Source organism: Aythya ferina, assembly GCF_964211825.1.
Source record: "Aythya ferina genome assembly, chromosome: 3".
In the NCBI taxonomy this organism is placed as follows: domain Eukaryota; kingdom Metazoa; phylum Chordata; class Aves; order Anseriformes; family Anatidae; genus Aythya; species Aythya ferina.
In genome coordinates this window covers 35098952-35123673 of record NC_140298.1, presented here as the reverse complement: position 1 = coordinate 35123673, position 24722 = coordinate 35098952, and the positions used below count along the sequence as shown (strand labels likewise).

The window sequence follows — 24722 nt, the reverse complement described above, 5'->3', positions numbered from 1 at the left end:
AACATTTATGTCAAGAGACTCTACGCTTTTCCTCTCCTTCTCAACCAGGCTGACCCCACAACACCTTCCAGAAAAGACAGCAGGAACATTATTCAAATTATAATTTCTGAACCTGATCTGATCATCAGAATTTATATTTTTCTTTATAAATTAGATTATCACTTTAAAAACAAACAAACAAAAACCCATAAGAGAACAAAATTGAAACCATTGACTGCTCTGATTGAATGTTATATGCTGTAGTTTTCTGCATGCGTGAAAAATTTCTGTTTTAATTGTTTAAGCCATTTTATCTCTACTTGATTTTTCACGAGTTTTACCAGATCCCTGGTTTCTTCAAGGTTATGCCAGATGCAGCAACAGCGCCCTCTGTCCAATGCCGAGAAAAATGCATTTAATGCCTCTGCTTTTCCAGAGCTGCCAATGCATTTAGTTAAATTTAAACATACACATGCAACATTTGCTCAGCAGTCCTTCTGCATCCAGATTTCCACCGATAACGCGTTTTTTTAAAAGGATTCTTATCCCTGCCGCACGCACCTGACCGCATTTTAGAAGCGTTTAACACGACATTTGCTTTTACTCTGGAAAAGTAAATGACAAGTCCCTTCAAGCTTCGTGGAAGTCTTTCTTTCAAATCTCCCTCTTTAATCATCTCCACGAGAAAAGCCAATTGCGACTCTTCCCAGCTTTCTTCCCCCCCCGTGCAAAAAACATTTGCCGGTTTCCCCTTCCCCACTCGTGCAGCAAAGCGTCAACGCGAAAAAAGGATTGCAAACCAGGAGAGCAAACAGTGACAAATGCTCAAAGATTTTTTTTTTACACTTTTGTTTTGCCTCCATGTTTTCCCAGCTGCTCCGCTCAGAAGTCGATTAAAAAAAAAAAAAAAAAGCAGCCTGCTAAAAGCATTACAAATGAAGAGACTGGAAAACTGCAGCCCGGAGAGGAGGATGTGACTTGCGTTTGACTTACCGATTTCATCCAGCTGTGGATTTTCCTGCTCACTTTTTACAGCCGCTGAGCTCAGCGCTCAGGCACGTCCATCCCGCGTCCGGGAGCCAGGCGGGAGCGCTCAGCTCCTCGCCGCTGGATGCTGCTGAGGGAGCGAGCGGGGCCGCGGCGGCTGCTGCTGCTGCTGCTGCTGCTGTTGCTGCTGCTGCTGCTGCTGCGTGCGCTCGCTCGCTCGGACCCAGCCCGAGAGGAACTGCTCCCCGGAGCCGGAGCCAGCCCCGAGCCGGCCCCAGCCCCGCTGCAGGGCTGCGGGAGGCAGGAGGCAGGGCCTGCCCCTGCTACCGCGCTGCGCCTTCTTAAAGGGGCCCGCTCCGCACGCCGGCTGCGCGCCCGGGGCGGCAGCCTCGCAGCTCCCGGAGAAGGCTTTCGGGCGCTGCCGTGTGGCCGTGGCCCGCCTGCTTCCCTTCCCTTCCCTTCCCTTCCCTTCCCTTCCCTTCCCTTCCCTTCCCTTCCCTTCCCTTCCCTTCCCTTCCCTTCCCTTCCCTTCCCTTCCCTTCCCTTCCCTTCCCTTCCCTTCCCTTCCCTTCCCTTCCCTTCCCGAGTTTGACACCTCCACTCTCACCCTGCGCACCCCTGGCCACATCCCCACATTTGGTCCCTAAGTGATTTCATCCCCTGTAGTGGAGAGGATGCAGCTTGACTGTTAAAGCCCTGCTTTCCCAGTTTTTCCTCCTTGGTCACTCTTCAGAGAGCTTTAAGGCAGTGTAACCCGCTGCTCCCAACCTCATTTCTGCTTTCTGACTTCACTTTCAACCGCACCTGATATTAACAGCTAGATTAATACAGGGATTTTTCTGCCCGTGTGCGCTGCCATCTGCAGTGGGAGAAGCCGCATTCTCTGTGAGACAGGAACGCTGAAGTTCAGAGACAGTAACACCATCTGCAAAATCTCTCTCTGTAACCCGTGGAAATATATGGTTTGCTCTCCGTATGTGTAAGCCATTTGTTTTCATTACAATAACCAAACTCTCATGCTGACAACACACATCAACACAGCGCAAGTCGAAGTCATATACATACAAATATGTACGGGTGTAACGGTGCAACTGAAAAAGGCAGAGTTACCTGGAAAAATCCCCCTTCAGGTCAGCAGGCCAAACCAAATGAGATGAAGCTGAACCACCCCCGTCCTGCCCCTTCTGCCCTTACATCCACCAAGCACAGAGAGCACATGAAGGGTACATACTGGATATAACAGCCTGACGTGGTGCCTTTCTGTTCTTTGACCCTACGGTGAAAGGAGGTGGGTGCTAAACAAAGGGAGAATCCAGCCTTTTCAGTGCCAATGGTCCCTCACAAACAGGCTCAGTAGGTATCCGCTAACTACTGGCACGTACACCTTCTGCCCTGTAAGCAAAGTAGCCGCATAGCCACGCTGCTAAATTATAATCTTCAGCATTAATAGCCTTGTATTAAACCACAGGGACCCATCAGCGTTCCTCTAGCATGAGCTGTGCTATGCTCCTGCCTTTCTCAGCGTAAAGCTTGGGAAAGTTTTACATGATTTACGCATGCAAATCAGATGTGATGCACAGCAGATGAGATCTGATGACTGTCAGAGCCCCCTTCCACTCACATTTCCATTGGTCTATTAATCCCCAGTTTGCATTCACAGGTCTGCCCACTGCTTCCTTCATCTCATCCTCTAAATCCTGCCCCTGCACTCCTCTTCCCCCTTCTGCATGACATTGGTTCTTCTTTAGGGAAGTAGAGACCTTCTCCCTTCCCTTGCCAGTGCTGTCTATCTGGCTTTTTCTCCCCCTTTTCCCCCTATCCCCTCAGTTTCTCATAGGAAGAGGAAAGAGTTGCTGAGAGGAGAGGCAGAACTGATTCCTTCTCTTGCTGTCCCTATGTTGTCCCCTTCGAACAGCAAAGGACCTGGAGCCAGAGAGCTGTACCCAGCTGGAAACAAACCTGCAGCAGCAGGCCAAGGGACAAAGGCTAGATGGGTTCACATTACCAGCACAACCTCACTTAGAGCACTCTGCCATTTATTATGATACAGCGTAGCGAGATAAATGGCCTTTGTCTTGATCATTAGTTAAAAGTTAACAAAACACTCATCTTTAAGGCAAAGCTCATGCTCCAGTTGATATTTCAGCTAAGGTTAGGCCGATATGTTCAAAACAGCTAGGCAGTCTGCCTACAAGAAGGCAGAGTTAGCTGCTGCAGCAGATGGGGATCTGAATGGCAAAAAAACGATGATGGAGAGAAACTGGGCCTTGGGGGGAGTGAAAGCAGTGCTCTATCACTCTGCACACACGAAACAGGAACGTGCAAAACACCAGAAAGCACCCAGCAGGAAACAGGCGTGTGCCATTGGACTAGAATGATCGAACCACTATAAATGTTAAGATAAATTAAGAATATCTGCTATTCCTTACATATGTTGTTCCTTAGAGTCCTTATAAACCCATGCGAAAGCCGTCCCCCCTCTCTCACCGCAGCATCTGGATGTTCCATTGACAGAGCATTGTCTAATGGTTACAGCACAACTCCTGGTTTCTATTACTGGCTGCAGGAGAAACGTGTGGTATATTAAATAAAATAAAGGACACAGCATTCAGATCCTGCTGCACGCTTCGATATTCAGTCAGAACTACATTCAACTAGATAAATCATTGATCCTTTCTGTGACCACTTCCCCAAAACAGAAAAGTACATTAAACTGGGGTGTTATATAATTCAGTGCTTGTATTAATAACAGCCCAGGATGAAGGCTGCTGGAGAAGCCAGCTTTTTTATTAGTACAGACTGAACTGCAGATACCTCAGTGAAAGCTGAAAAGTGTTGTAGTTTGCAAAAATGTTTAATTCTGCAGAGTAATCCCCTTGCACAAGAGGTGACCTTCAACAGTAAGTATTTTGGTGTGTTCAGCTTACAGGGGACAAATTCAGAAGCTACCAGGCAAGAAAACTGCCATTGCTCTTTCTGAGCAGCATATGACATAGTTTCTATGTCCCAGGACTGCACAAATGTACTTACACAGGCAGTTCCTCTAGAATTTAGGAATAAAACCATCAAAGCATTTTTAGGCTCTGACCATCAAAGTGAGAAACAAAAGCTATAGTATTATTTATGGAGAGTGACAGACTCCATGGATGAAGCCCACAAAGTACTGGCCCCACTGACAACACCAAACCAAAGATTTTCCCCCAGTTTCTTACTTTCTCGTGTTTTATTTATTTATTTTTTTATTGCTCCCTTGTGTGAAAAATACCAGTCCCAAACTGCAGACATTCAGCCCTCAAAAACTCACATCTAATTGCTCTGAACTGGAAGAAGCAAATGGATCAAACATCTATATAGATTTAAACAGAGCCCTTTGGGGGCCCTGAAAGGAATGAAAAGACAAGGGTAAAGGGACATCCCAAACAAAAGAGATGATGTGCTGCTCAAAAGCAGATTCCTTGTAGAATGCAGAAGCAAAAGCTTGTGTAAGATGTTGCTCCACCTCTGGAAATCTAAATTGTTTGTCTGATTCATTGTTAACACAAAAGGACACGGGTATATTAATCTAACAACAACAGTGCCCATTGTGAGAGCAGATCCAGTGCCAGGCTGCCTGTTCCATCTGACAATGAGATTAAACACCGTGGCTCTGTGAGCTCGGCTGCCTTCCATGCCTGACACCACCACCCAGTGAAGATACAGGGTCAAAGGCTTCTTCTGCTCAGTCACCACAGGCTACAGAACTAGTAGGGTTTTCACACCCTCCCTACAGATGTTATTTCTGCATGTCTGCCAGTCTCTGAAATGCCACACAATATTTTGCATATCTCTTGAGTGTGCCATGCAGGGTAAATTTATTATTTTTATTTATTTTTTTTTACTTTTATTTATTTTTATTAGTAGTATGCAGTGACATCGGATATAGCATGGGTGATGGGACACAACTACCCTTATCACAGAACCACATGAGATTGTCCCCTATCTCTGAGGGGCTGAAACAAGGAGTATATAGTCAGTACAATACAGACATACATACATATACATTCTTTTAGATAATATAATTCTTCTAAAATTCTTTAAAACTGTTTTTATCTTTGGGTTCAAACCAGACCATCAGATCTGAGGGTTAAATTCCACACTCACTGACTTTCTGACAACCGAGGATGGGGAGTATACATACACAATTCTGGGGTATATAGATTTCAGATAAGAGCTTTTGAACCCTAACCCACGTTATTGTGTTAATCCAGAAGTTTGAGAACATGTTTTGAACTTTAAAAAAGTAGGAATCTGGACAATGCTCAAATGAAATAATAGTCATTATTAATTGAAAATTTAAAATATTAATTGAAAATTAAAAATATTAAAGACATGAGATTGCATTCCACCTGATTAATAACAATATATGTACATACATGTGTATGAGTATATTTACATAAGTGCACACATGTAGATGTTTGAGTAAAACTGTGACAGAGCCTATTGCTATTTAAGTTAGCTTGCATCTGATGCATTGTATTCCTGACACTGTGGAAAACTATTTTTTCCTTGTATTCATTTTATTTCCTTTCACTTGTGTGCATATTCATTTATTTCCTTTTATTTACATCCATGGATTTGTTTAGCTGCATGGCAGGGAGGGACTCAAGAGCTTGTTCTAAGTTTTGGAAGCATTTACGGAACGTCTGATATTGTATTGACCATCACTGAATTAGCAATGATGAGGATCACCATGTCTTGTCCCAAACAAGAACAGACATTAAAACAGCCAGAAACGTAGGTATTCTATAGCTATGAATACACAGACCTCAGTGACCTTCAAAAAAAAAAAAAAAAAATCAAAGCAAAGTCTATGTGAAGGAACCAGTAGCTGGAAATGTACATGGTACAAAAAAAATCAGTGAAGTGTCAAAAGTTGGGAAAGGCAAAGGATATTTCTACTTTTTAATTTGTGACAGGATCTAGGCCATATCTCTATCTCTGGTTGACTTCTGGCTAGCACAAGACCACAGTAAAGAAGTAATTGCTGTTTTTAAATTGGCCTGCTGTCTTTGCAGTCTATAACTGATCAAGGTACATTAAGACTGATGCCAGCTTAGAACAGCCTTGGGTTTTGTAAAGGACTCATGGCTCTTGAAACAGCTGTTCAGCAGACAGGGAGCTCCAGCTAAATATGCTTTTCTTTACACTACTGGTGATGGAGCTATCACACTGCTCCTATTCTGCCTAGGAAATGCTCTTCCTTCAAAAGTGACTTCAAGGTTGCCAGTTCTTCGAAGAGCTTTGTAGCACCTCAGAGGAAGCAAGCAGCTGGAGGAACAAGTCCTGGTTCCACCTGTGATGCCAGACAGGGAACAACATTTGCTTATTGTGTATTCTTTGCAGAAGAGCAAGAGGGATTATTAGTTATGGTCAGTGCGGCTTGCTAAACTTAGATTATTCATGTCCCCTGAAGTTTACATGCAAACTAATTGGCAGCACTGATCCCTTAGTAAGAAGCTGAAATCAATTAGGAAGCCAGCTGACCTTATTACAGCAATTAATTACAAATGACATTTAGTCTCAGTACTCAATGGCCAAGCTCTTTATTCTGGCTTTTGAGGCTTTGGCTGTTTTTTCTTTTTCCTCTGTTGCACCACGGCTAACCCACCCTGATTTTCCTGGACATAACTTCCATCACATAGAAGCTGCCCTAATTTGTGACACACACTTTCCTGGAGAATACTTGGCTTTCTTTACAGGAATTCCTGTATGCTTAGGAGTCCTGGAAATGGGACAAAGTTCCTACGGAAATGTGGCTCCTTACTTTTCAGCAAAGGATGCTGAGTTGCTCTCTTGGAAACCTCCTTGACTGTAATGGGTGAAGGCTGTGGAGAAGAAGGGTGTAAGCCATCTTTGTTGGACTTGGCAAGACAGTGAAGCTCACTGGGAATGAAGAGCACCCATGCTCTAGTGGGGTGCTGAATGGTATGTGTGTGATTACCAGCAAGACTGAATTGCTCTGGAGACAAAAAAATACATCGCTCTCTCTGTGAAGCAGTTGACTGGGATATGAAGAGGGACACACCCAGGTTTTGCAAGGTTTAATTCCATCAGTGGCAGCTTGAGCCAGAAGATTTGGTATATGCTAAGAAAGCAGCATATATTTAACAAGGTACTGGCCTTGATTCTTTGTAAGAGGTACATACAAATACTGGGCTCCTAAAAGCACTCTTTGTTCCTGAACCACTACACATGCCAGAAAATAAACTGGTCACCTCGAGGGATGCAGCTAATTGAGAATTAACTAGTTTTCCACAAGATTTCAAAGACATAAAACGCTAATGATTTAAAATTATGTGGTGTAAACATGTTCCTCTTCAATATATATTCATATATATCTAGGAAAATAAAGCTGTGAGCAAAACATCATACTTTGTTTTAGGCAACAGAATCTGAAGTTTAGCATTTGTGTTTTTTTCTGTCAGCTGTTTGTGAAGTTCTAAAATCTGGGTTCTCCCCATTTAAAATATCGAAAGAAGGGCAGGATTATGCATCTGGAGACAACTGCAGAAGACTTACTGCTCAATTCAGCAGAAGTATGATTGAGCTTGAGCCCTGACAACTGATTCACCACTGCCCTACTAATTGATATACTCCTTTACATCCACTGAAGCATGCACCATCACCCACACAACCTCACAGTATTTTGGATCCTGTACAGTGGAAATATTACATGAAAGAGGTTTCACGCTTTTTTTTTTTCCTGTGATTGCTGCAAGCACTATGAAAGAAACAGAAAGGATGCTGAAAATGATGAGGTGTTAGGTATAATCAGACTTTGCACACAAACTGAATACACAAACTCTTCTTAATAGACTGAAGCCCTGAAGGATTCTAAATTGCACTCAGGAGGAAGATGCTGACATTAAGTTTTCTTCTAATTGGTGGTCACTGTAGAAGAATAGAGGAGTGAAAAAGGAAGGAAAGAGGGAAATTAGAGCATAAAATCAAGAACATTACTAAATTACCATTTCCAATGTGCTTATTTACAAGACTTAGAAGAAAATTATGAGAATTTCACTTATGAGAAATGCCTCCAGTTTAGATTAATTCTAATCAAAACCAGGTTATTATGCTGTCCCTCAAACTGAGTGACAGCATGACTAACACTTGTAGCATAGCCTGGATTCAAGTTCTGTTCTATTTTATTTAAATGACATGGTAAAGAGAACAGAAGGGGTAGGAGTTTACAATTTTGATGACATTAGGAGTTACATTGCTTCCAAACACACCTGGCTTGTATATAATTAGGGACAGTAAGTGTTTGCTGTAACCTTGCTCTGTGTTGAAAACCACCTTGCAATCAGTGGAAGATCCTTCTTGCCTGGGGAATGTAGGTAACATCATGAAAGATTAACAGAACAAAAAGTGATAGCTAAAATCCCATTCCCAGTATTTTCAGGATTTCTACTCCCATGCCCATCCTGTAAATCAGAACTAACCTGGATGATCTGTGTAGTTTCTGATTTGTTCTTCTCTCTCTGTATAGTTCTGTGTTCAGTTCAAGGCCTTGTCATGTAGGAAAACTTCACCTTCAGATGACTTAGTACAGCTGCTGTGACAGTAGAGATGGTATTCTGGAGAAACAATTACAAATACATAGTTTGTTAGCTTTCTATCAATATAAAAGGCATCTACAATGTTTCAGTGACTTTGAAATGAAATTACAGAAGTGTGTACAGAAGTTCCAGTATGGCCTCTATTAACTTCAGTAAAGGGTTGGCCTTCCAGTGTTTTGGTGGAATCGCTTTGTCTGAAACCAGAATGATTGATATGTACATACTTGGTATAAGAAGATGCAGGCAGTGGGTGCTATTTGTGCATGTAAAGTCAAAAAAACATTTTAAATGCTTCTTTGCTGAAGTACTTAACAGTGCACAGAGTACACTGTAGAATCAAAGGTAGTATGACTACCTCACATGTACCTTTATATTTTCATCATCAATTGCATCTGCATTGTAGCAAAACTGTCAATTGGTTACTCAACCCCTATCTTTGAGTGTGAGGAAATGATCCTAAGTGATCATTGTTAGAAAAAAAAAAAAAAAAAGTCCTTGCAGTGTGATTAACATATACAAAGATGGTTTTCAGCTGACAGAGAGCTATTGGCTCTGACTTCTTTGTATCAGCTGCTCTAGAGAAATGACTTCGAACATTTAGGAGAAAAGATCTGTTATGAATTACTTACTTTTATCAGTCAGCTAATTTTCTTGTTATTGTTTTGTTGGTTGTCCCCCCACCCCCCCCACCCCCCCTTTTGTTTTTTTTGGTATTATTAAAGGCAAATGATTATGCTCTAAGACATTCCACAATTGCTGCTGTACTGTCATTTTAGGAAATGCCATTAAAGTGACCTTCTCTTTGTTTGCTTCCCATGGCATTTAACTAAGATGTTTTAAGAGAAACATCATTAAAATCATCAGTTATTCTGTGGGTGCATTAACTTTATTCATAGAAACTGAAGTCTGGGGGATAACAGAAACACAGGGCCTTGTTTTCACTTCACTAACCTAATTTTCCACTGAAGAAACAGTATCAGTTTTAACACAGATTCATCAACATGGGGCAAACTCAGGATTTATTTGTTTATCTATTTCTTTGATAACTTGGTACTGATGAAAGACGACACATTAGAAACTTGAGAGAGTGAAGTCCTCTACTCAACCTCTGATTATATATAGCACAAGAAGCAATTCTACATGCCCTCCATAAACCTTTCACCACAGTTCCTCGTTTTTGCCCTGAAATAACTTATTTTAAGAGGACATAGGACAGCACATCCCAAATAGTACTTGGTCTTGCTAATAAATGCCACCTGTGACCATAGTTGTTTTGACTCAGTCATAAGAAAAAAAACAAGTAAGTTATCATAGACTCACAGAACAGCTGAGGTTGGAAGAGACCTTTGGCAATCGTCTACTCCAAAGTCTCTGCTCAAAGGAGGGCAACAAAAGCAGGTTGGTTAGGGCACCATCCCATCAGGTTTTGAGAGTCTCCATGCATGGTGCCTCCACAACCTCTCTGGGCAGCCTCTTCCAGTGTTCGATTACCCTCACAGTAAAAAAATGTTGTTTTTATTTGTATTGTTTTGTTTTTAATGTTTGAATGGAATTTCCTGTATTTCAATTAGTGCCCATTAACTCCTGCCCTGTCTCGGGGCACCACTGAGAAGCATCTCATTACATCTGCTTTACTCCTCCCCATCAGCTATTTATATACATGGATAAGACCTCCTTAAGCCTTTTCTTCTCCAGGATAAACAGCTTCATCTCTCCCAGCTTCTCCTCCTATGTCAGATGCTCCAGACTCTTAATCATTTTCACAGCCCATTGTTGGACTCTTTCTGGTATGTCCAGGTCTCTCTGCTGAAGGTTATCTCCTCTCATTCCTTGTATTAGTACTTTGAGTCAGTCTATCCTGATATTCCCTTAAGAGCTATCCTTAGCCACGTGATTCACATGGCATTATATCTTCTCATCCATGAGTCTGAAAGTAGGGTAGCTTACCCTATGACACCCGCAATTGTAACAATTTTCCATTCTGATCCACTGAAACTGAATGTGAACAGCTGACCACATTTGTTTTGCCACAAGTAATAATTAGAAGCTTATTTATCAAGCAGACCTGCTTATTTCTACAGCATTGTTGACGATCATGCTGTTTGATTCTGCATTTGTACCTTTGCATCTGTCAGTGACACAGGATCTCACTACCCAATCTCATGACCTTTACATGTTTTTCAAAAGCCTTCTGCTCATATTTTAGCCGTGTCAACATGTGGCCACATAACTAAATCCTATCCTAACTTGTGACAGTGTTTCTACAATACCTGTTGTCGCCTAAAAGAAGTGAGCAAAGGAAACATGAATAAATACATGACTCAACAAAGTAAAGTGGCAGAAATTAAAACCTTTGATAATACCAAGTAAGCATACAGATTTTTTTACTGGGATAAGTTGAGCAACTCACTCATGGCTCAACCACTTATGAATAATGTGGTCATCCTAAACACACAGAAATAAAAACTTTACAGCATCTTACAGCTGTGTTCATTCATTCATTCACTCACTCTTTCTTTGTCTCACAACTCTATAAAACCCATTCCTCATCTCAACAAAGAGAGTAAAAATACTCTGTTTAGATTTTCAGCCAGTGGTACAGCCACTGGTATTTCTATTAATTAATCTGGATGGCTGGAAAAACACAATTTTCTTTTTTTCTTAAGCCACTCAATCCATAATGAGACATCTCATTTGAGACCACAACTCTGTAGGAGGAGGCTAGATTTAATGCAAGGGAGACAGGACCTGATGCCAAGATTCTCTATCCACTTCTCCCCTTGATTCCCTCATGCTGTTGAAAAAATTACTTGGAGATATGGGGTAATTTTTCAACAAGGCAGGAAGAGTTTGCCTTGGAAAGTGTGTTGGTATTTGTTCATCCCCAGCTGAATTCTGTAGTGAATTTGAGAAATTATGATTCTGTATGTGTCACCGCAAGAGAAAACTCGTCAGTAAAGTGCAACCTCTTTGACTAGTCTTCACTAACTTGAACATTTTTCCATGCATCTGAGCAGTCAGAGGAATAGATAAACCTTAAGATGTTTTTTTGTTGTTGTTGCCACATCCAAATCATGAAGCTAATTCTCCACCTTTTCTTCTGCTCCAGTGCCAGCATAACAGGTCAATACTCCTTTACCATAAGGGGAAGCAAAGAATTTGTCTTCAGATGCCCAATCTGCTCCCCAGTGCTGTTCCAGGAATACAAGTATATTCCAGAAAGCTTCCCTGTTTCAGCTTTCACTATTGCTATGGCTTCTGGAAAACAGATGTACCATAGACATAGATATTTTATCACTTCTGTGCAAATGATTTTTTTTTTTTCTGGTTAGAGAGCCAATGCAACAAAACTCCCAGTTCTACAACCTAATACCTTATACAACCTTCTATCCATCCTGTCCTTCAAGTTAAGTCTAATAAATGAGTATTCAAAGCTGGAGAAAAGGCATGAAGAGCATTCCCATTAATTCTGCATCTCTTCAAAGGAGCAAGCTGCAGGCCTAACCCCAAGTGACTGGGAAAGTGGAAAAACCCTGGCACCAAGTCCCCATCTTCCTAACACAACACGTAACAGGACTAGGATGTAACTTCCGAGAAGAACAAGCAACAGGCATGCTTCTGTGTAGTCCTCATTCATTGCAAAGAAAGCTCCTGCCTCAGCTGACACTGGGGCAGTGTACCCCTGGGGCTTAAGAAGCATTGCCTGGCGCATTATCCATATGCAGTCCTAAGTGATTTTCTCAAAACAGCTGGTGGAGATGGAGCAGAGAAAGAGTGGTTTAATGCCAAATTTCTTCACTTGATGCAAATATCAACCCCCTTGAGTACCAATTTAGCATTCCTCAGCACAGACACACTCTGCTTTTGAAATATTTACCTTTCCTTTATTTTATAACCTTAAGAAAATGCTGGGAGGAATGTGAACTGTTTTTTTGTTTTGTTTTGTTTTTTTGTCTTCCTATGACGGCAGAGATTTATTTATAGCTAGGAACTGGAGGACAGTTCTCACGTGGCTGCTGAAAATTAAAACAGCATGTAGGGTTTTGTTTTGTTTTGCTTTTGTGCCTTTGCCGCTACAATCTCTCCCTGCGTTCCCTAAACCCATGTTATTGTAACCAGAGCCACATTTTGCATTGCTACAATTGCAGGGTTATGTAAATTCCAAAGGCTTTAAAGGAAAGGGCCTGCAGATTCTGCTCTCAGCCTAGGGAAGTTGACACAAACAGTTATGCCCAACATTTAGGGAGAGGCAAAGGCATTCAAAAACTATCAACAGACAGGAAACACAAGTCTCAACCTCAGCATCGACCTGACGTTTTCTAAATCTTTTAGAACTTGCTGCTTTCCATTACATTCGTTGTTCTCTAATTTTCAGTGTTGTGTTTTGCTATGGCAAGGGAATTTTCCTTCTACCACTCTCTCATGTCCTCTCCTGCTTTCCACTGGTACACACCAGTTTGTCTAGGAGAGCCAACAACAGAAAGCTCTACAGTTACAAACAATCCAGGCTCAAGGAGACATTTTTACAGTTAAGAAACTGCAACACATTGACTAGGATTACTTTATTCATGAACACTTTTAGATTAAAAATGAAATTACACTAAAAAGAGAAAAAGCATACTCATGAAAGACAGCAATAGAACAAAGAGTATGCATCTGACCACTGCACAAGAAGCGTCCCTACTTTACAGCAAGTAGGGTAGGAAGAAGAAGTGTGATACATGGTGCACGTCCGTGTGTGTCTGAGTAACCAAGCTGTAATGCTGACTCTAGCTGTGCATTTCTGTGTGGGCATGGGCAAGCCAATTCTTGTTTCTGACTCTCTAAAAGAGGGATAACAACGCCTGACTCAGAGTCAGTATCAGAAGGCTTTGTGCAAGCTCGTCTTCTCCAGTTCCAGTATTAGACAACTCAGCTAAACAAGAAAAATATTTAGCATGCTTCTCCAGCCTTGCTTCTTGTTCAGCTCTAAATCACCACTCATCAAGTTCCACTGAAACCTCAGAAAAAAACCTAGATCACATTATCTGTGAAGTATGTGGAGGTTTTGCACAGTATGGTGCACCCTGTTCACAGAAACATGCTAGTGAGAGCTCAGGAGAATTATTGTATTTGTGCAAAGGAGCAGCCAGAACTCCCCCAACAAATTCAGCTTACACACACGGAAGGATAAGGCTGTGACACTACTCCAGCATGCCGCTTTCTACACTTGTTGAATTTTCCAGGCAACCTCAATCTTAGCGCAGCAGGTATGGAAAAGCAGGGGTTGCTGCATTGTTTACCCATCTCTTGTACCACATGGAGCTAGTCACAGTAAGTTCTCAGGAAAGTAACCAAGAAGCACTGCCTCACAGCCACGTAGGTCAGTGCCAAGCCAACGTATGAAGAGACACTCCAAGCAACTCCCAAGCTGTGGTATTTTAAAAACAGTCACTACAATGGAAGAGATGACCTCAGTAGCAGACAGTAGTCCCTACTCAGCTGGTACTTACCGTTGCTACACAGGTAGTGATAGCTGTTGTTGCCAAAGTGCAGCTGTTTAAATCTTAAGAAAGATGAGACCCATTTCTGGAGCTGCAGCTACAGAGGACACCCACATCACAAACTGTACAAATTTAGAATGTAAAAACTGAAGGATCCACAAGTAATTAATATTTCTTGTAAATGTGGTCCTGAAGTTGGCTCAGTAGAACATAACTCCCAGACACAGAGAGGTGGAGTCCAAGAGATGATCTATATCAATTTCTTTTTGAAAGAGGACAGTTTGTTAAGGGTCTGTGGAGAGTCAGAAACAAGCAGCCAGAGGACAAACAGAAACCAGAAATAAAAGGCAGCTGTATTAAACTGTGTCCCACTCATAATGTGCCTCATGACAAGTACCTGAGAACTACACATTTTGCTACACAAACCTTTAATCCTTACCTCAGAGATGACTAATTTAGTGCTCCAAAGCACTGTGGAGCACAGGCAAGAAACTTTGATACCCCATTAATATCAAATTCCTCTCAGATTTCAGTCTTAAACCTGCATCAAGGTTTATATAAGCCTCTAAATTACCAGCACTGCTTCCTATAGACGTTGGTCTCTCATCCAAGTATTAAGAAAGGTGGAGGTTGCTTGGCTTTTGGTACTTGAAAAGTGTGCAGCCTGTAATTAATGGCCAAAGCAGCAGCATCGCTCCCATCTACAGCTCATTTGTTTGCTTGAGTAAACGAAATCCTTCCTTCCCTTCCATGTACTTTGACAGATACTGCTTGGCTCAGCACAGTTAGCAAAGCAGGCAGGACAAAGGGCCACTTAGTCAGCTCTGTGACACCATTTGCCAGCTGGAGACCTCCAATAGCTGACACAGTCCAAGCAAGGCAAAAAATCATAAAGCACTAATAAACGTAACCACACTGACTCTTTGATACAGCACACAGGCCTGATGAAACAGGAATATAATGAAATCTTCCTACTGATACCAAATGGCAATAAGAAAATGAAAGGCCTGTATCAGCCCTGTGGTTCAGTGTGGTGGGGTCTGGTTAGGCCCATATTAGATTCTCAGGACTATCATGTTCCACTGCTGGGTAAAGGAAGAAGGACAGAAAGAAATAACAGTTGTGACTGTATGGATAGAAGGTACATGTGTGTGTGTGCAAGGAAAGCTAAAAAACAAAACATGAAATGTTCTAATGCTCTCTAATGATGTAACTCAGGTGAGCTGCACATCATCCTCCAAGCAGCAGACTTCTCTTATCCTCTGTCCTTGCTGCAATCAGCTACACCCAAAAATATCTGGAGGGAAAATTATATCTGACACAGCCATGTAAAAAATGACCCAAACTAAGAAGTGGCAACTCTGAGGGTGTGGGAAAGTCTGCAAACAAATCACTGGGTGTGTCAGATACGCAGACGCTAATATAATGCGGTGATTACTGTGTCTCCTCAGTGAATATGTAAAAGTTAGCTTGGTGTTTTAAGAACCACGCACAGTGACCGATAAACAAACTTAAGTCTGGCTGTGTTTACCTAGGAGTAGTACAACATTGACTGTAACCCCAAGGCTTCATGGGACACTCAGAACGTAACTGAAGTCCAGAGATCCCGAATAAATCCAGCTTGGCATCTTTGATACATGGAGACTTCTTAGACTATTTCAAGGTATACTGAACTGGGAGAAGTGCTTTTTGTGATACCCACCAGTACATTTGTTGGGGAGCTTCACTGTAGCTACAGGGCCCACCATTCCCCATTTTATCAGCCGCACAAGATACAAAGTGTGTGATCCAATCAAATGGCCAAATCAGGCCCTAGAAACAAGCCCCCAAAACTTTGGTGTGAAATTCAGCTTTAGAAATCCAAATGCACCTATAGGAACCTAGGGAACTCATGAACTATGCAGTTTAAACAGGAAACATAGAAAATACAGCTTATGCATTCACACAGCCTGGGCTGTTTCATTACAAACAGGTGGGCAGGTGCACAGACAAATAGATAACACATTGGAAAGCACATATCCTGACATGTGCAAACACCTAAGGGCAATTAATAGTAGTGGCCAGCCAGGAGAAGCAAGCCCAAGATAAAAATAGGGGGATTTTTAATGGAAGTCTTGAGGATATTTCCTATTTCTCTGGAGGTGTTGTCATCAAGTCTGGCAACAAATTGTCAAGCGCCCTCTAGCTTCTTTGTGAATTATATTTATTCCTGAAAGAGCTAAAGAATCCCAAAAGACCATGACTAATGAGCACTCCAAGGGATAACTGAAGTCTCTCCATATCCCTCATACACTGTGTGTAACCATTCAGTATTGAGTACCCAGAACTGAACACGGCGTTTCCAGCGCTGTTTCATCATATCTCAGAGACATATTTCCTCAGCAGGCTATTTGGATCAAAGACTTAAGGCAACATCCCTGAAAGACAAGACAAGGCAACACACAGGGGAGACTTTTTCACCATCTGCTTCCATTTTAATCTGCTGCACTCCCATATGTCACCAGGGGCTGTAGGATGTTCAATTGGATCCTGTGTCATGTGCATTCATGGGAGTATAGGACAACAAGGTCTTCATGTCCTGTTTCCTACAGCCCCAGACAATGCAGCCCAGGAGACTCCATGGAACATTTATCCCACTAATGTCACACATTAACTTTCCAAATGACCAGTGAGAAGTAGAATAAGGTAAGTTTTATGGCCTGAAGTGAGGCAGCCATTCTCATTCTTAGTTTAAAGCAGCTGACAATGACAAATTAGGCATTTCATTGTACAGAGGTATAGTATCATTTCCCTGACCTTTGATACCTGATTATAGAGAGCATAATTTCTTCTTTGAAGAAGAATTCCCTATGGATAAAAATACATAAATCTGTGGATAATATTATATCTGAAAAGTGAGAAAAAGCAAAATACTGATGTGCACGTAATCTGAATTGTAGGTGCAGACAAGTCCGTTCCTCCAGTTCTCTCTGTTGATATATCTTGCAAAAATCAAGGCCAGTAACTGAAAAATTAATTCTCAAGTCTGATGAAGCAGTTTTCTTCAACCACTTTTTATGAAAAGTGCAGTGATACAATATTTTTATATTGATGTTTTATATTAGGTCAACTCCAGTTTGTATTTACAGTATTTTCTTAGATAAGGCTCCCATTTCACAGTAGCTTAGCTACACTAACAGATGTGTAAATCAGAAAGAGTATGGGCCTCTAGAGATGGCCCAATAGATGTGAACATACTAAACATCACCATTGTAAGTAAGCAGGAGATGAGGCAGTGTGGAGTTGCCTGCTAAATTTTGCCTCTGTTTAAACATAAAATGTGTCACAAAGGGCACAGTTGGACATTTATAGCTTAACACATGTCCCCCAGCAGGTACATGAAGCTACTCTAGATAAGCCCAGACACAGCTGGAAAACAGTTCATGGGTCCCCCAAGGCAAATTTCACCTAGTCAGAAAATGCATCTGTTTTTCTCCCTATAACGTAGCAATGGTGAGTGCCAAAGACTTTGTAACATTCACACAGGCTGCCTGAATCCTGCTGACGATGAAAGGCTAAGGTCAAGCTTTGTACTTCTGGCATTGGCAACACATTTCAGGGCCTCTACAACAGAGCCAGAGAAATTCACTCATTGGGATGCCTGACCTTCAGGGCAGTAAAAGTATGAAACAAGCAAGGAGGGCAAGTTCATATCTCAGTAGGGCACAGTTGGAAGACAGTTCATATTGGCAGGGCCCTAGTATGGTTATTACTCTATCCCTGAATAACAGTGCAGGAGGATGCTGACAGATCAGAGAACAGGCAAGAACAAAACCAACTGTCTCTCTGTGCATTCAGCTGTTAGAAACATAGTTTAATTGGTTCCCTCTGTATACACGGCTGCAAAAGTAGCAAAGGACTAACGTCCCCTCATGTTTGGTCAAGATCTTGCTTTCTTTCATCTGTTGTGCAGATGCTGATGGGGTCGCCTGCCTGGAGGGGGTCAGGATTCTGCCAAATGGATTTAAGCAGGGTACTCACAGTCCAGGCATCTCAGCTTAATAGCCAGTGACTCAGTGAGAAAACCAAGACTGTCTGCACAAAAGGATGGCTCCATTCCTGACAACATTTGTAAGGAAGAATGACACCCTGACAAACCCTCTCTGCAATTTTGTGCTGTTTAATCTAACAAGTAAGCCCATTCTACCCAGTTAGAGCAGGTCTCTTACAAGCAGTCATTACTGGAAGTACCTAAGTGTGAGTACCACTCAAGCCAGGCAAAAGCCTAAATGAAGGGTGGAGGAGGTAAAGAGAAGAATTGGGAAATATAAGTAGATGCTTGGGGGGGGGGGAGGGGGGGGGCGTGCAGAACATAGGTTTAGGAGAAGAAAGGAAGGGGAGGAGTACAAATCCTTTGCAGTAGGGTGATAAACTTGTATTCTAGGAGAAGTACAGTTTGGGTGAATACATGGCTTGCCTAAAAGGCAGGAGACAAAATATAACAATGATAAATGTGGTGTTACAATATTTTAGTTAATTGCCATGCCTTCATCAAAGTAACATGTCGGAGGATATACACATAACTGAAAAATAAAAAGGAGGAGGGGGTGTCTAACCTACCTGCAATGAGAGTGTTTATACAATAGTGCAGACTCCTGTCAGGTTGCAGGCATCTGAATAAGCCGTGCCTTAGTTTCATGGAGTGCTAAGTCCATTAATATTTGTAAAGTGCTTGGAAATTTTTCAAAGGAAACTGCTGAATGGAAAAATAAATTGCTAACTATATAAAATCTCTTCCCTTTATCCTCACACATTGATATAATGTAAGATTGAAGACAATATTCTCATGGTTTAACTTATGCTGGTTAAATAGAGCATTGCTTCAGTTCCATCAGAAACAATCTGGTTAATGAGCATACCATACCCACTGCACTCAAGGGCTTGATCTTAAATCAATGGAAAATACAGATCCAGTGGCTAATGATATATTGACTACAGGTTTTCAGAGAGGAACTGGACTGTTGTAACATTTTGGGGGAACAAAATAGTTCCATGTTAGAGGGAAATCACGTTACATGTTAAATGTTAAAAGAGTCCAGGAAACTTCTACACACAGATCAGCAGAGGCAAGGATGCTTATAGGGTTCTACAGTAGTTTCATTCCTTCTTGAAAAGGTTGCTCTCTTTGACCTGACAAGGAAAGGAGCAGAATTGGCAGGCTGATGCAGAGCAACATGGAATTCCCACATATTTCTGTCACAGCCTTCTGAGATTTGAAAGAAAACAGATGACAGCCTAGGACCAAGAGCATGCAAATAGATTAATGATTTTTCAAGACCAGCCTGAAACATCTAAAAATAGCCTTAAACTTTTTTTTAAAAGCACTGAGCTTCCCTAGAAAATGGAAGCACTGGCAATATTTGTTATTCATTAAACATAGTATTGATAAATACACCTGATTGAAATGTTGAGATTTAGAGAAATATTTAAATCAAAAGAAAATGCAAAGCATTTCTAAAAATAACTGGAGGAATGCTAGCAAATTAAATCCTTTCTGCAAAAAATTGACAGTGTTTGTAATCCAGTTTTGAAATGGGGAACAGGGAGAGCTGCCAGTCGCTTTCTTTCACTGGCAAGGTACAGACAGTACTAAAAATGAAAGTATATTTTCTCCATGTTCATTCTTGACATTGAAAAGACTTCTCTAAAACGTGAATAAGTTTCTGAAGGTTTATGAAGTACCTGGTCAGGCTCCTCAGCCCACATTTTAGGAGTATGACTGTTTCTCCTGCACAGAACAGCTGAAACATCAAAGGATCTTCAGTGTTTTGACTCTTGAAGACCACAGGAATATAGAAATTGACTTCAATGGCTCAGGTCAGAAGTCCATCAAAACTAGTATCTTATCTCCAAGTAATGGTCAGCTGTAAATGGTTAGGGAAAGCAAACAAAAATACCATACATAGTCTGACCCTACTCCTGCTCAATTCTTTTAGTTGTTCAGGACCAGAAGATGGGAGTACAGCCAGATAATCAGGTTTAATAGCTACCAGTGGACCTATCCCCTGAGATTTCTCATCTCTTCCCACAGCTTTGTCCTGGGAGAAGCATCTTGCTGCATGATATCAAAGCCATGAAACGTAGACTTGCATGATCAAACCCAGCCTTGATTATGCTCATTGGCAGAAGCGTTCCTTCTCCCTACAGTACATGTATTTCCTTTTTTAATTTACAGAAATCCCCTGGGAACGTATCTTCAGCACAGACCTTAAAAAGCAAAATTGGACCTGATGACTTACTTTTAAGACAAACATTTTCCTATGGGGTATTGTGTAAACTGCAGTTTCTTAAGACTTCATGGCTTATTAATTCAACTATTTAAGCAGATAAAAGCATTGCTTCTTGAAAGAGCAAACAAAATACAAAGTCCCTCAAATCAGGCTTGTTCACTACCTTGAAAAATAAAAGCTGTAAGAGTAAAAATTCTTCCTTGTTAATACCTTCTTTAAAAAGTGATACACCAAGGAGACAGAGGAGAGCTTTTGGGTACCACAGATATGCTTTGTCCTCAGTTCAGAGAAGAGCTGGGCTGGCACAAGCATTGCCTGCATTTAAGTCATTTTGGGACACAGTGAAGAAGAAAATACTCTGAATGAAAGCAAATGTCAACTTCAAAGCTCATGACCAGTAATATCAACTGCAGTTATTATCACTTTGAAGTCAGCAAAACTAGGAAGTGAGCAAGCACTTGTTACTCAGGGAGGGAGCCTATTCCTCCCTCACTGCCAAGTTTTCCTCTGTTCCTCAAGGTTACCTCTCTTACCATTTTCCTGCAGTCTAAACACATCATTCTGATCTCCAGCCCCTACTCCTTAAATTCCATCTTGTCCCTTTCTTATCTACTTCCCTCTTTCCACCTTAAGTCTAATTCCTAACTCCAGAAAACCCTTATCACTGGTATAAGCCTGCAATACTCTCAGAATAACTTTTCTACTAAACCCAGAAACCACAGGAGCTTCTCTTGGTCAGGTTTGTTACTCAGCGTTGTCCCCAAACTAAAAAACTCCTACTATGAGAAGATATTATCTGACACCACAGAGATCACTGGAGAAGCCAGAATTTCAAGTGTTGAAATACCACTTGGAAAACAAATTGAAAATATAAATCTAACATGCAACATGAAATCTGGACAGCATGTATACTGGACACAAACCTTAAGGGAAATACTTGGTAGGGAAAAGCGTGTTTGACCATTATCAGGCTCACATTTAACAGACAGCCCTAAGAAATCTTGAGCCTGTGTTGCCAGTGGCAATGCTTAGTGTGCGATGTGTTCATGGTCATGTGGCTATGTGGTTCTCAGCAAATCAAAGCAGGGCACATCCTGGATATTTCAAGAAAAACAGAATATGAGCACAGGACTGACATACCAAAGCTCATGGGAGCTTCTGGCAACATGGGGTACATTCCTCTGTGACTTCTGTTGCTGTGAAACAGCAGTAACTTCGCTGACTTGCAGAGAGTTACACTGCTGTAAAAAGCATGTGAGAAGAATCAAACCCACTGTGTAGATTTGCCCAAGCCAGTCAGCCAACATTTCAAAAGCAGCTTATAATTTTGGCTGTCTTAGTTTTCAAGCATCTCAGTGCCTTAACGAGACGCTAAAAATAAAGAGCCAAAATTACAGGTTACTTTGCACAACTTGGGACTCAGTTTCTCTGGACCAAATTCTGATGCTATTTGAACTTACTTCTAATTGAAGCCTAGAATAAGTTTTCTGAACAATACAGAATTACAAAAAAACTTTGACTAGTACAAATGACAGCAGGCTTGCACTGTCTGTGCCTCAGGTCACTCATTACCACTATGAAGGCACTGAGCCAAATCCTCAGCTGAAATACATTTGTCCTAGCTACATGGGAGCCTCACACCTATTTACACTGGCTGAGAACCCATCCTAATAAATCCCATTCAACTAATTTACATAGCTCTATGAAATTTAATACCTACACAGAGCTTGGAAGATAAGCCTGATACACACAGAGGAGTACCAAACAGAAGGAACTTCAGTGTTAAATGGAACTGCCAAAAGAGGAGAAATGAGTCAGATTTACTTTGTGTTAGTATAGATCCTGAGTCATACGACTACCAGTTTTCTAGAATTGCATCATTTCAAAGGAGCGGGTTATTAGGAAGCATGGCTGGTGAAACAGAAGAGTATTAGAGACACTACTGTCAATCAATAATACAACAAAAAGCAGAAGAAAATACAAATTGTTCCACCCAATGAAAATTAAAGCAGTCAGTTTTCTTTTAATTGAGGAACATGCTGTGCTCACCTGGGGCTGCAGGAACAGGGAAGAGAGAGGGTCAGATCACCATAGGATTGACCCAGGTTTGAAAATTCATAACAATTAAAGCACCAAGAGCCAAACCTCCCACACATCTTTCCCCTAAGTGTCAGGAAATGGTGTCCCCTGGTTGCTCAACAGCTGGGTCAGATGGCTGGCCTGGGGTGACTAGATGGTTTTCTGGGATTCCATCGGACCTTGGGGGAATTTTTATGGCAATTAAAGCAGATGGAGCAAAATCAGAACTATCTGAGAGATGCCTTTGAGCTCTCGTGTCTCCCTGCCAAAAAAATGCAGTCAGTGCATGCCATGTCTGGACTTAGTAAGGAAAATTTTTGGAACTGATTTCAAGATGAACTGAATGATCTCTGCTCTACGTGAGAAACACAATCAAAATAACCAGCAGGAACAGCAGCAGATAAGTGATACAGTGTGGTAAGGCCACTAAGATATTCAGAGAATTTGCTTACTCAGCTCTCTGAAACCATGAGACAGCATTTCAGTACACATAATATAGACCTCTAAAACCTCAGGGCTGCACTGTGACTGTCATAAACTCTAATAGGGAACTGCTTTCTGTTTCACAAAGCAAAACTGAAAAGACATCTGCCCTGTCTGCATTGTGATTATTTCATACACATCTAAGGGTAGTGTCCATCAGTGGAAGAACTATCATTTCCCTGGCTGATATAGGGAATCCAAACTCAAGAATGCTGAGTTTGGATGCCCATGACTTCTTATGAGACACTGTTTATCTCTTGCAAGATCAGTAACTCTTTTCCCAGTCCCCCTCCCATCCTTCCCCCAGAGGGGATAACTTTTCCCCTAAACAGCCCACAAGGAACTTCCAAACTCACAGCACCCTGCAAGTTGTGTAATTCCCCAGTGGGATTCCAGGGTGGAGGACAGAGTGAGAAACTGAAACGGAAAGGAAGCAGTCAGCTTAAATTACCACAAATGTGGAATTTTCTCCTCCTTGGTCCCTCTTCCCACCCTCGCAGCTTTCTCCAGTTTTGCATCTGTTAGTTCTAAATTGCCCAATGCACTTGAAACAGATTAAGTGCTGAATCAAATAAAGTATCCTTTGCTCCCAGACACTTGTCTCAGATGTTAAAGCTCTCAAGCTTTTACTGGTGCAAACAGGTTCCTAACAAATTATTACAGTTTTTAAGGATTTGTTTTCCTTCACATTGCCAGCCAACACAATAAAGTAGTTTCTAGGAAAAGGAGCTACTAAGCTGCTGGGAGCAAAATCCGGCAAGAAATAAAGCAGGGAGAGGAAAGGGGTTCTGATATATCAGGGTAAAGCAGCGCAAACCCCAAATCAACTCCTTCTAAGTCCGAAGGCTCCACTTCCAAAGTACATTCCCAGCTCTAGGATCACAGGCTCCCCTACACATGCACTCAGTACAGTCGCTTTTTCTTCAGTTCAATCTACCTCGCTTTGCACAGCATAGCACCCCCAGCAGCAATTAGACCTTCAATATCTGCCCAGTAAGGACCACCACATCACACCACCCAGCACACTGGCTACATCAACCACACAGCCACAGAGATAGGGATGTGCCTGCAGTTGCTTTCAGGACAGCTAATTCTGCCCAGTTTCATTCTGCAGGGGTGATTCCTGTAAAACTCTCTTCTCCCCATCCTCACCTTCACTTCCTCCTGCCCCCATCAACCCACTCTGCTACCTCCAGGGGTAAAAGCATTTGCAGACTTATTCTCTCACCAAAACAACTCAGCCCAGGGAACAGTGACTTGCAACAGCTTTTCTTGCAACTGCTTGTTGGCTGAAGCCAATTACAAGTAGCATACCGCACTACATTGTGCAACTCACTTAGCTCCTGCTTCTCAGCCCAGCTTCACGCTCATGTTCAAGAGCATCAGGTCTCCCTCCAGCACCTGCCCACAGCAAGCACCCTCTAGATGACAAAGAACTTTCTAGAGCTGCCAGTGCTAGCTAAGTACACGAGCTTCATACAGGAAGAAACAAACACTTCCACCCACCTGGGGAAACCAGCTGGTTCTGTCAAGGGTTTGATTAGGGAAGATGCCACTGAGGATGACAGCTGTGGCCCCAGAACTGATCCCACCTCTGCTGGGGAGTGAATGAGGGGCATCCAGGTGGGTGAGGGTAGAGGGAGGTAAGGTTAACAGCACTAAATTTTAATTGTAAATAAATAAACTTGAGTGCCCCACTGAAAACACCTCATCTCTGTGGGACAGGACTGGGAGTCTCTGTATTGCTGAGGTTAAAAAAAAGAAGAAAAAAAAAAAAAAAAGAAGAAAAAAAAATAAATAAAAGAAAAAGAATCACTAAGAATCCTTAAGATTTACACTGTTTG

The 24722-nt window shown here is 41.8% G+C and overlaps 1 protein-coding gene across 5 annotated transcripts in view; it reads right to left on the bottom strand.

The window, feature by feature from the left end:
* DAAM2 (dishevelled associated activator of morphogenesis 2) overlaps positions 1–24161 on the bottom strand; it is a 193933-nt gene extending 169772 nt beyond the window's left edge. For 3 of the 5 annotated variants that reach the window (XM_084515886.1, XM_084515889.1, XM_084515890.1), the window contains exon 1: positions 973–1283. The gene's annotated coding sequence lies outside the window, so the exon portion shown is untranslated. Of the gene's footprint in view, positions 1–972; positions 1284–2076; positions 2097–8447; positions 8583–24030 lie in introns of those variants that run through there. The other 2 variants (XM_084515887.1, XM_084515888.1) reach the window with 2 other exon arrangements.
* Positions 24162–24722: the final 561 nt, after the last annotated feature.